Source organism: Pinus tabuliformis, chromosome 9 (assembly GCF_031772625.1).
Source record: "Pinus tabuliformis cultivar Carrire ecotype Pingquan chromosome 9, CPIR1, whole genome shotgun sequence".
Taxonomy (NCBI): domain Eukaryota; kingdom Viridiplantae; phylum Streptophyta; class Pinopsida; order Pinales; family Pinaceae; genus Pinus; species Pinus tabuliformis.
This window is the reverse complement of record NC_142307.1, coordinates 473,983,808-473,995,905: the sequence shown is the minus strand read 5'-3', so window position 1 is coordinate 473,995,905 and position 12,098 is coordinate 473,983,808. Positions and strand designations below refer to the sequence as shown.

General features: G+C 41.4%; 1 protein-coding gene across 1 annotated transcript in view; it reads right to left on the bottom strand.

Annotated features, from left to right (window-relative positions):
- The window catches only part of LOC149149258 (uncharacterized), a gene marked incomplete at its 5' end in the record, with an annotated part of 437,403 nt that overhangs the window by 406,083 nt on the left and 19,222 nt on the right, over positions 1-12,098 (bottom strand). The gene's annotated exons all lie outside the window — the stretch shown is intronic.

Sequence of the window (12,098 nt, the reverse complement as noted above, 5' to 3'; positions counted from 1 at the left end):
ATAGTATGCACCAAATAATGCTCATGAAGGGGACATACCACCAAAAGTATCCATCAAACCAAGTCAAATGCCAAATGTCCACATGGAATACACCTCCAAAAATGCATGCATGTTGATTTGGGGTCGCATCGGATGTGCTCTAGCCACGAAATTTGGTGGAGAGATTAGGGCACATGAGATCTCCAATACCTAGAAAGGGTTTGGGCAGATTCTAAACAGTTTGGGAGATATTAAAATAATTAATATTTTTAATGGAGTCCCAAAGTCTAAACTTAGGGAAATTAAAATATTAATGTGACTTAATATAAAATTGTGTTAGAATGGTCCAAAAGACATGGATCAAGCCATATTTAATCTTAGCCGTCGATTAGGGACTTAATCTCAGTCGTTGATTTGTCAACGAGGAAAGTATAAGAGGAGGCTTGAGGTCAGTTGGAGAACACAACAAAGTGATCAGTCATTCTATTCCCTAGACCGGGCTCTGCCAAGAGAGATAGAATTAGTGATCAGTTGCAGCGAGGGGCAGTGAGTACGAGGCTGAGAGATAGGGACAGAGCCGAGAGACTAGCGCATAAGCAGAGAGAGGCAGACGCAGAGCCAAAGGGAGCCACCAAAGGTAGCAGAGACTGCACAAAGCCAGAAGGGCCTGCATCATCCACACAGAGGCTGCAGGAGTGACGCAGAGAGCCAGAGAGGTTGCGTAGAGCCTCAGTAAGCTAACGCAGAGGGTTTCAGGGTGACGCAGAGGCCAGCAGGGCTAACGCTGAGCTTCAAATTGTGTTGGAGAGGGACTTCGTGGAGCAGGCTTTCCGAATACCTGTTTCTGAAGAGAGGTATTGCTGCCAGAATTTTTATCTCTGTTGGTTTAGCCAATTTGGCACCCAGTGTACTCAGAAAAGAACTGCTTAATAATAAAACCCTCAGATAGTTGCACCGGTTTTTCTGGGGACATTAGTCCAAAAATAATGGTGTCATTTGTGTGCATGTTTCTGTTTCCTTCAGTTGATTATCTGTAATGTGTTGAGCATGCACTTGTATTTATTTTCGGTATTTACATGGTAAATAACTTGTTAATTAACAGAACAAGTAAGTAGGAATAAATCAGTAAAGTGCATGGAGGGTTTCTAACTGTTAGACTTAGAAACTCCAACATGGTATCAGAGCGTGGTTGCAGATCACAGGAAAATTGAGGACATTAGCAGAGCAGAGCAGTAGCAGCAGAAAACAGTCGTCCCGAGTGACAGAATAGCAAGGAAGGGGTAACGCAATGCCTGCATCATCCAATTCGAGCCAAGAAGAGGTTGCGCAGAGGCTGAAGGAGGCAAAGACAGGCTCACACTGAGGCCAGGAGGGCTAACGCAGTTGGCTAAGGGATCTAATTTGCTGGTGTCAAGACTGCGCAGAGCCTAGGAGCTCTCACCTTCAGGTTGTTGGGGTTTAGGAGGCTATGGGTAAGTTGCAGAGTGGAGCTAGTGCAGTACTGTAGTCAGAACAGTACCTAACAGGGCAAGGCCAAGGAGGAGGGAGTTTCTACCGAGGGTTTCTAGTTGAGAAATCCGAATCAGTGGTGTAGTTGCACAAACGATCAAAGTAGGGGGCATAACGACATCGGCAGAAGGGTTTCTAGGAGGGAAATCAAGGTTCAGAGGGAGTCACATCAAGAACTTCCAGGATGGAAGTAGAAGAACAGCATGGCACTGCACGAAGTAAGAGACCGGGACAGACTGGATGGAGCCTCAAACTTCACAATCTGGAATGCCAGAATATTATCCGTACTTGACAGAAATCATGTCAAGCACTTCGCCTTAAACGGCAGCGATCCCAGTTGAGCCAGCTGATAATGACAAGTATGACGAGGCAATGGCGAGGGCCAAGAGCATCATCCTTGACGAGGTCAAGGCCCATGTAGTACCACACATTGCCGAGAAGGAAACGGCAAATGAAATGTGGGAGGCCCTAAAGAAATTGTACCAGCATACTTCTGTGCAGAGAAGGATGTTACTAGAAAATCAGTTGCGGTCATACCAGATGAAGAAGGGAGAACTGATCGACACCTTCCTCGGTCGACTGAATGAGATCCGAGATCAGCTGACTTCCATAGGGGCCACACCGGATCAGGAATTGATGGTGAGAACAACCTTGAACGTAGTCTCAGAAGATTGGGAGGTATTTGTCCAGAGTATACTGGGCAAAGCGACCCTTCCACATTGGGAGGAAATGTGGGCGGCTCTTCGCCAAGAAGAGATCAAAAGGCTAAGCAAGGCGGAAGCAGTGGCAAGGGAATCAGAGTCAAGAAGGAGGAGTAGGAGGATGTTGCCCTAGCATCTGAGGGAAAGCAAGAGAAACGAAAGAAGGACCTCTCCAAAATCAAATGCTTCCATTGTGGGGAGTTGGGTCATTATGCGACTCAGTGTCCAAGGAAGAAGAACAAGGGAGAGGTCTCTGAGACCAAGTCAGTGCCAGCAAGGGCAGAGAAGGAAGTGGAGACAGACAATGACTATGCCATGAGTGTGCACACGCCACTTGAGCAGAAGTGGGGAAACATCGAGTTGTAGTAAGACGAGCTACAGGCGATGAGGGGCAGGATTCTCGAGGTACCCAGCCTCTTGGTTTAGACCATGCTACAGGAGCCCCGAAGAGGAATAGCAGGACTGGCGGATGTGGGTAGAGATGGATGCAGATGAAGCAGCTGAGAGAGCTATAGTGCAGAATTCCCAAGACAGCGCGAGGCTAGCAGGCGGCAAGAGTGCGAGAGGCACCAGAGTGTTGCACCAATGTAGGATGGCACAGAGAGGTGTGCAATAGTGCGAGATACAAGGAGTTGTTGCAGCAACGCAGAGGTCAGAGAGGGAGCACTTGTCAACGGCAGAGGGAGCTTCAGCATCAAGAGTACTCTAGCTTGACAGAGAGGTCAGAGTTGGGAGATCAGTTATTTACTTCTCAGTAACTGAGTTGCAGTGGAGCAGTTAGCAGTGGTAGTGCTATGGGTAGCACGATGCAGCATGATGAGAGATATGCAGTGCAGACGCAGTAGTGGCAGTCGCAGGGCCATGGGTAGTAGGCTAGTAGCACAAATGCAGAGGGAGTTGTCGTACAGGTGCAACAATGGCAGTGGCAGAGCTATAGGCAACAGTGCAAAGGATGTTGGGCAGCAGCCCTAGCATCAGCACAGGGACTGATGCCAAATGATCAGGGTAATACTCAGTGAGGAGTATTACTAGAGCACAGTCCTCGCTACGAGGGAGTGTTGATTTGGGGTAGCATTGGATGTGCTCTAGCCACGAAATTTGGTGGAGAGGTTAGGGCACATGAGATCTCCAATACCCAGAAAGGGTTTGGGCAGATTCTAAACAGTTTGGGAGATATTAAAATAATTAATATTTTTAATGGAGTCCATAAGTCTAAACTTACAGAAATTAAAATATTAATGTGAATTAATATAAAACTGTGTTAGAATGGTCCAAAAGAAATGGATCAAGCCATATTTAATCTTAGCCGTCGATTAGGGACTTAATCTCGGTCGTTGATTTGTCAACGAGGAAAGTATAAGAGGAGGCTTGAGGGTCAGTTGGAGAACACACCAAAGTGATCAGTCATTCTATTCTCTAGAGCGGGGTTTGCTAAGAGAGATAGAATTAGTGATCAGTTGCAGCGAGGGGCAGTGAGTACAAGGCAGAGAGGCAGGGACAGTGCCGAGAGACCAGCGCAGAAGCAGAGAGAGGCAGACGCAGAGCCAGAGGGAGCCACGCAGAGGCAGCAGAGACTGCGCAGAGCCAGAAGGGCCTGCGTCATCCACGCAGAGGCTACAAGAGTGACGTAGAGAGCCAGAGAGGTTGCACAAAGCCTCAGTAGGCTGACGCAGAGGGTTTCAGGCTAACGGAGAGGCTAGCAAGGCTGACGCTGAGCTTCAGATTGTGCTGGAGAGGGATTTCGTGGGGCAAGCTTTCCGTATACCTGTTTCTGAAGAGAGGTATTGTTGCCATATTTTTTATCTCTGTTGGGTTAGCCAGTTTGGCACGCAATGTACTCAGAGAAGAACTGCTTAATAATAAAACCCTTAGATAGCTACACCAGTTTTCCCGCATTGGGTTTTTCCAGGGACATTAGTTGTAAAATAATAGTGTCATTTGGGTGCTTGTTTTTGTTTCCTTCAGTTGATGATCTGTAATGTGTTGAGCATGCACTTGTATTTATTTTCAGTATTTACATGGTAAATAACTTGTTAATTAAAAGAACAAGTAGGTAGGAATAAATCAGTAAAGTGCATGGAGGGATTCTAACTGTTAGACTTAGAAACTCCAACAATGCATGCAAGATATAATAAAATAATTCTCCACCTAGAAGGATGTGGTCCAAGGTCCACCTAAGAGAACTCACTAAGTGTTCCCTCCAAGATGCATGAAAGAACAAACAATATAATAATCATCTTAGCAAAATTTTCCACAACAACCTCCTCCAAAAATAACAAGAGGTGTGCAAGGTGCATGCAACTAATCCATGTGTGAATCACAAGGTAACCAACTCCATGGCTGAATGTGCAAGGAGCCAAGTACATGGGGCACTCCGCAAGAAAGATGTCGTCTACTCCCAAAATAGCAAGTGGAGAAGTCTCCACATGTATGCCCTCCTAGAAATCACCAAAAACAACAAGAAAAAACTTCCACAAGTGCATCCTCCAAAAAGAATCTCCAAATAGAAAGGAGACCAAGCATGAGCATGCAGAAACCACTCGTGTGGACCTCCAAGTATGTCACATGTGTGGCCCTCCAAGTATGCCACACGCCTCCCAAATTCCAGTACATGCCCTCCATAACCACTTCAAATATAGTAATACACATGCCAAGTCAAAGAGGTGAGGGTGCTCTCCAAAATGGTCAAAAAGATGCCAAGTGTAACTGAAACAGTCCATGTAATAAAGAAGAGAGAGCACCTACGAGAGTTGCACCTAACAAAACTGTACCATATAACTACCTCAACCACCCAACAATTAATATAATATTCTCCAACGAAGTGTGCCCTAAGAGAATGTGCCAAGAGGGGTGACACTTCATCAATAAACCAATAAAATATTCCATCTTATGTAATGTCAAAAATATGCCCAAACAAACTAGCAGAGTGCGCCTAGAGAAGTATGCCAACCTCACCAAGAAACAAATAAAATAATGAATGTCTTGAAAATTGTGCCCAAGAAGCGGGTGCACCACTAGAAAGCTTCAACCAACTCCAACTAATCCCTTCATGTGGATAAAGGAAGACAATGAACAAGCTATTACCTTATGTCGATAAATATCTTAACTTAACTATTGAATAGTCAAATCAACCTCAACATGTGCGCGCAAATGTTCATGCTCAAATATAACCATAATCCCCTTCTAGATAGTCACCAACAAATTAAATCACCTATCGACATGTGTGCCAATCAAGGGTGCACTCTGTACACTGTAATTAAAAGATGTTCCCCCCAGCAAAACCCCACCATGATAACAAAAAAAAAATTAGGTCCAACCTAAGGTGCACCACCACCAAAGGATTATTACATCATAAATCGTCATTCACCCTTAGGACAAGGTAGATCGCCATCAAACCATATGTAGCAAACGTTATATCATTGAGTTATATCACCTACGAAAAATACCACAAAGGCAGCATGAATCATCCCATCAAAGCAACATCATAAGAGAAAGGGACATCACAAAGTGATAACCCATCTAATCATCAAGTGTGTCCCCCATCACACATCCAACATATGAGGACCATGTAGAACAACCCATCCTAGTGACGCCAACATCAAACATTAACATAATAAGTCACTAGGCAACTTCCACAACATCATGAAACATCTACCTCCTAGTACCATCATCTAACCCCTTGATGAGCCTGAACCATCACCCATAGACAAGGCGTAGCACATCCAAGATAAGAAAGTATACCAAAACCACACCAAATATGGCATAGCATGCTCCAAAATATTAACAAATATGTACCAAGGGTGATCAACAAGGTAAGCGCATGCAAAGATACCACCAAACCAGCAAGCAAAATCATCCAACCAAGGATAAGTGGGACTCCACAAACCAAAAAACTCCATAAAATGATGGGATTCCCTGAAGAGAAGGGGCTCCATATTGATATTTCTATTAGTGATAGACTAGAACAATTTTTTTTTAACGATAACTACTTCAAATGATTCATTAGTATCAATTCCATATAGCATTCAATATCATCAAGCAGTTATACATAAGAAAATTTCAACCATTAAACATGAAAGAGTAGTAGAAATCACAATGAGACAATAAGGCAAGAGATACCCAAATTTAGGTCAGTGACCAAGGAAAAACCTACAAAGGGGAAAACCCAAAAATCTTTCCTTATGAGAGAATGTCAATGTCTATCAATTCATCCAAAAATAAAACATCAAGATAATAACTAACCAAAACAAGAAGTCCCACAAGTGTCAAGCCTATCCTTCCTTATTCCTTTAGGTTTTCGGACTCTTCCTCCTCCTTCAATCTTCGTTGGAACAGAGATAAACAAGAGATAATTTGATGCCCAAATGAGGAGGAGTAAGCACATATAAATAGTCTCCAAAGGGGGGTCGAATAGGTGCCTCCAAGGGGCCAGGCCAACTTGATCTAGGAGGCCGACTTTGACACTTGTGGGAGTCACAAATTAAATTCAAGTTATCCCTTTCTTTTATAAATGAAAATATTGACCATGGCTACTAAATTTCCAACACTCCATGAACTATAGCCCCCCCATGTTGGTCCAATGCTTCAAGAGTACCAACAACAAATCTCTATCAATGTGATGAAAACCACAATGTGGAACCTCATACAATACAAGGTGTACTAAGATGCAACGGAACATTTCCTTTACAAGCTTGTGGAGAGTGACTTAACAAATCCATATGCATAGGTAACTAGCAATGAAAGTAGCAACAATATCAACGAAAACTCATTATGCCACCAAAGGTATGGATATGTCAATTTCCAATATCTTTCTTTCCTTACAAAATCCAAAATGGTACTTGGACTACTAGTACAACGGAGAAAGAGATATGTAAGGCATGTATAGCAGGGAAGCAACAAAAGGCAACTTTTGAAAAAATTTATGCACTAAGAGTTAAATAAGTGTTGAATCTAGCACATTGTGGCATTTGTGAACTCATGCAAACCATTGTTTTAAAAAACGACCGTTTCGATACCGAAACGGCCGAGTTGATCCGAGTCGATACCCTCAGCCATGACTCGGCCTTTGAAACGGTACGTTTGGCCGAGTCAGCCATGACTCGGCGCCGAGTCATGGCTGACTCTGCCAACTCGCCGTTTCCATTATGACTCGGCCGAGTCACAAAAAGCCGGCCCAGAACACGTTAAACAACAATTTAATATTCTTTTAATGGATTTTTAAGGTGATTTCTGATTGGTTTGGACTCCAAGATGTTATATGAATTTGCTAAATGTCATTTGGGGTCAATTTCCCCCTCCCAAACCCTATTTAACACACTCAAATGCTCTCTACTATTGATATGCTATTCAAATTTCATGGTAATGTTAAATTCTTAAAGTAAAAGTGACATTCTCCTTAATCTTCATTTTCATCCTTTTACTTAAATTTTTAACATTACCATGAAATGACTCAGGATGTTTGAGAGTGATTTCGGCCTCATTGGATTTCATATGGAGAAAGTAGAATTTTAGATTTCATTCAAAATCCAGCAGACTTATCAGTTTTTCAGGATTTCAGGATTGGAGGATTGCAATGTTTCCATTGAATATTGTCATGTATTAGGGTATGGAACTCGTATTTAATCAAGAGCACCAATCCCTCTATGTACCTTGATGTTAGTGACATTGGTTGTCGAACTCCTCTGGGATTCGCTCCCAAACCAGGAGCTTCTGAAAATGTTGCTCCCACTCCCATTTTCGCTCCTACTCCCAAGTAACACAAAGAAGAGAAACCGTTTGGATCAAAAACGGTTAAACGATCTAGTTTATGTCCAATACAACCTCCAACTCTGACGAAACCATTTGCTGAACAAAAGACCTGATTCAGATCCCATTGTGTTGGAAGACATTGATCCAACACCAGATTGGGTAGTGGAGAGTCGTCCAGCAGAGTTTGATCTTGATGAGGATCTTGATTTAGATTTAGATATCGAGACATCAATTGAACTTGAACATGCTGTTCAGTTGAATGCAGATCCCAATCCACCAGCCTCAGTGTCACAGCCAACAAGGACTCCAGTTGTAGGTGCTTCCTCTGCTCAGCCACGACAGAAGCGCAACCGCATATCTACTCTATCTTAGCTTGCATCTGCTGCAGTTGCACAGCCTGCTAGTGGTACCACTTCGACAGCTGCAGTTGGAGATGATGATGATGAGGAGGAGCCATGGACCCCCTGTCTGGCTCTGATGATGATCCAGATATTGATCGACATGATCTTGGCTCCTCTGGCAGTAGCTACTAGCCAGTATCTGTAGTACTAGTACTGGAGTCTGGTCACAGTTTACTTTTGTTGTAGAGGCCATTTCTAGCCTCCTTGGTTATGTGTTTTTTGTTTTGAGTCTTTGATCATGTATGACAGTTGACTATGTATTGCCATTGGGTACCATTTTGATATAATGGATTGGTTCATGAGCCTACTTTGATCATATGTTGTCTTCCATCTATATTATAAAGCTGTGTGTTTGGAAACATGAATGAAAATCTCTAAAATTATGTTTAAAATCTTTAAAATTATGTTTTTTTTATATAAAAAATAAATATTTAATGTATTTTTTACAATGACCGAGTCATTGAAATCGAGCCGGCCGAGTCATTACCGTTTCGGAGTCGGAGTCAGAGTCGATCCTCGGCCGAGTCGGAGTCGGAGTCGGAGTTTTAAAACATTGATGCAAACACCCACACCATCAGATGCAGGAATTTTATGCTATTTGTTAATGATTACCCCAACAATTTTTTTGTGCATTTCCTTGAAAGTTTAAAAATGTTAAGGATGCAATGCAAAAATGGTCCACAAGGTGTATAAAGGTCTTTTGTTTAGATAATGGAGGGTATTTTTGAAATTATTGATAAGCCTATTCAAAGGGAAGAGATAATAATAGAATCTTAAAAGAAAAGAAACAATGGCACATACACACAATATACAAAATATTTACACTCGAAGCACTTAACCAAGACAACTAGCCTAACTCAAAATTGCCCCTTTAAATCTCAATGTATTTACTTAAACATTCACAATACACTATTCAGGTATTACATTAAATCAATTAACCCTATTCGACTGTTCACCCTATTGGCTAACCAGGATTAGATTACAACCCTAATCCTTTAATCATAATCAAATTACGACTATAAAAGCATGGGTTGAAACCACCCACAAAACCCATAAACATGCCTATAACAACCTCCAAAATATAAGGAGCCAAATGTGTCAAGATATTCAGTCTATGCCTGCAAAGAATGCAGCGCATCCAACAATTTTCACTCAAATGAGTTTGTTGGTTGTAGCAAAAGGAAAGCAAATCAAAGACAAATTTTAAATTCATATACACCTCAACAAACAAGGATGTGGAATGGTGAAACAAGATAATTCTTGAAAATAGCAAAATCGTTGTTGCAAGATGGGGTTGTACCTGTTACCCACCAAAAAGTGGGGAACCCATAGGAGAAAAAAAATAATTTCCCTCTTTGGATAACTAGCCAACCAATAGCCCTATATGATTAGCACATAACATTATGCCAGGATCCTCCACTTCTTGCTCCAATCAAATTTCTCTCCCACCCGACATTCCTTCTTGAAGGAAGGTGGGTCATCCATCGATGGGTACTTTAACCATTTTGTAAGCATGTTCTTTCACTTAATGTTATTGGCATACTAATATGGATCAAGGGGAAAGCTATATAATTGATTGATCTCGACGATATTCGTGTTCCCTTACTTCACATAGGATGTTAGTTTTTGACTATAGTCCAATGGAAACTCCTTTAAGAATTTAGGATTTAGGAAGGGCACTACAAAGGAAGTAGTAAATGAAGTAATGTGTTCAAGGTAATCCATACTTACCACTTTCCAGCTTTCCCCTTATTCATCTCCATTCTTTGGGCTAGTGGTCAATGGTCATTTGGGATTGGCACCCTTCATCCTCATCCTTAAGTCTGGGCTGGTAAATGTAGCCCCGATGGTTGATGCAACTAACAAAAAGATAAAAGCATAAGAAAGACACAACAAAAGAAAAATTAAAAATGCAAAAGATGGCTAGGATGTTTCTTTGGCGTGTAGGCAAAAGCCTAGCATGAGCTCTACCCCCACCATTAGCCATCACCTAGTTCCTCAAGCATTTAAAGCTTCATCTAAAAAAAGGGAACTCTTGTATTGTCTGGGTTCCAACCCTGATGAGCAATAAATTGGTTCATCTTAAAGGGGTAATGGGAAATTTCAAAAGCAAGCTTGAGCTCCTAAGTTATGCACCCAAATAAAGATGAATCATAGAAAGTAAAAGGCGCACCAAAGAAGTGGAAAACACAGGTTGAGGAAAGGGGTAACTCATGCCTACAGGATTGCTCCCTCATTACATCTATACAATTAAAATATTGGAACCTTATTAGCTAGTCTCATGGCTATGGCACCTACCCTAAAGTCTTTCCCACTTTGCAACCATCATTATCACACACACACACCCCCATGGATAATGGACTAACCTAAGATAAGTGAGGTAACTTGTTTACATACCCTAATCTAGTTAGACATTTGAAGGTGAGTTTTTTGTGAAGTATTCTTGTCTCCCTAACACTAGGTATAGTCTGCTATGATACATTTATGGTTATTGTCCCTAATGATCGTTGATTTCACTTTATCTTGAGAGGGTTTTGTTAGGTGGTGTTATCACAGCAACAAAGACCCTTTGAGAGTTGATCTTCATCCCATTCACCGACATTCTAAAGGTTGTTTTCCCCAATCTAGAGAGCAATTCTAACCTTGATGATGTAGCATTGCCCTCCCAGAGATGAGCGTTAGGCTATGAGATGTTTCCACATGGTACTTGCCTCTCATGAGTACCCCTAGACTGAAACGTTGAGGCCTTGAAGGTTTGGTGTTGATTTATTGATGATGTGCCTAGATGCAACCAGGACACCCCTAGGTTGGCTTAGACACTATTTGATGGGCGTTGCTTGTTGTGAAACCTGGATGTGGATTGGTTGTCCTTGAGATGACTTGGAAGGGCTAGCACATCACTAATAGACCCCAACACTTGATCATGATGGTGCCATGTCACCCCTTGTTCCCTTAGAAAGGTGACATAAGGCACATTGGTGATGCAATCATGGTTTTGGAGGCAATTTTAGAGGCATACCCATGTACTTTGAGCTTTTCCTTGGGAGTATGGAGCACTCATGATCCACTTGTCACTTACTTATGGCATACTGAGCATTTATGGAGGACGACATCATAGTAGAGGTGTTAATTTTAGTTAACAATGGTATGTTCTATGCTTAGCACAATTACTTCAATGTTCCTTTAGCAGCCCACTAACAATTTCTAATTAAGATTCCCAATAGCAATCAAATTAACCATAAATCACATTGATAGTAACTGTAGATAGAACACGAATAACAAAATGCAGAAGACAAGCCAAAACAAGATGTAGCGACAAAACTTGAGTTGTTTGTGCTTTGAATATAAAATACACAAAGGTATTTGTAAATAATATTTTAATAATAATATGAAATGTACAACGACGAATGAATGTTACAATGAGGACCCGCTTATATACCTAGGCAGGTGACAATTCATGAATGGTCATGTCCTTAGGGGCATGCCTCTTCATTAATTAATCATTAATTATCTACAATTATCATTTACTATTCTTTCATTTATATTTATTCTATTTTTATTCGTAACATTGCCCCTTCCTTCAAAAGCTTTGTCCACAAAGCTTTATCGTTGACATTTTTCTTTACCTTAATCGCTAACAATTCACCTTGCTCACATTATTTTTTATGTGTAATTGGTCACTGGTACCAATTTTTATTTTTATTTTTATTTTTATTGAATTTTTTTTATAATTTTTTAAATAATAATTAATTAATTAATT